Source organism: Odontomachus brunneus, unplaced genomic scaffold (genome assembly GCF_010583005.1).
Source record: "Odontomachus brunneus isolate Ranch 3 - 2012 unplaced genomic scaffold, Obru_v1 Obru_scaffold_100, whole genome shotgun sequence".
Lineage (NCBI taxonomy): Eukaryota > Metazoa > Arthropoda > Insecta > Hymenoptera > Formicidae > Odontomachus > Odontomachus brunneus.
The window spans coordinates 1,319,337-1,320,493 of NW_022639550.1; positions in this window are offsets into that span (position 1 = coordinate 1,319,337).

Genomic DNA, 1,157 nt, shown 5'->3' on the forward strand with positions numbered 1-1,157 from the left:
AGGGAGAGAGAGAGAGAGAGGTGGAGTTCGTGGTTACGTGCTGGCGCGAATGCCGCGTTGTTTACTGCATCGAGGGTGGAGTCGATACGCAAGCGACGAAGCCGCCTAACCTGATGCGAGCAACAAAGATGGAGGTGTGTGGCGGGAGAGAGAGAGAAAAAAGAATACGTTAGGTTATAGGTTTGCCGAGTTTTTTTTTTTTGGTGAAGATGTAGAGTATTGAATGAAGGTTGAGAATATAGGGGTGCAGTTTCAAAATAATGTAAAATATAAAAGTTGTGGGAATACCAAGTTTTAGATCTTCAATTGCATATATCTCGTAAACAGTAAGAGATACAGGGTCGTGCTATAGGACCAAATGTGTGGAGCTTGAGGAGTGCTACAAGTTTGCTTATGGAGACCAACCCTGTATCTCTCATGTGAAAGTCAGAAAAGGGTGTCTGAATGTTCAAGGTCAAATATCTTGGAAACGTGTGGTTCGTTTGGAAAGTGTCATAAGGCTTTTTTGTAGAGCTTGATGAGATCTACAAAAAAGTCTGATACTTCATTCCAAACGGACCAGTAGTTTTTGAGAAAAATGAGATTGAATTATTTTTGAAATTTTGGTCGGTTTTCGAGAGAATGAGTGGTAAGAGTGAATCTTGAGTTATATGTTTACATCAATGGTGTGTACTCGTTGAGAGAAGCGTTCTGGAAGAGCGACTTTTTTTTTTTTAACAATTTTTTAAAGTGTTATCTCGTAAACGGGCGGTTTGTTAGGAAAGTGTTATAAAAGTTTTTTGTAGAGCTTGATGAGATCTACAAAAAAGTCTAATACTTCATTCCAAACGGATCAGTAGTTTTTGAGAAAAATGAGATTGAATTATTTTTGATATTTTGGTCCGTTTTCGAGAGAATGAGTGGTGAGAGTGAATCTTGAGTGATATGTTTACATCAATGGTGTGTACTCGTTGAGAGAAGCATTCTGGAAGAGCGACTTTTTTTTTTGTACAATTTTTCAAAGTGTTATATCTCGTAAACGGGCGGTTTGTTAGGAAAGTAGTATAAGGCTTTTTTGTTGAGCTTGATAAGGTTTACAAAAAAGTCTAATACTTCATTGCAAACGGACCAGTAGTTTTTGAGAAAAATGAGATTGAATTATTTTTGAAATTTTGGTC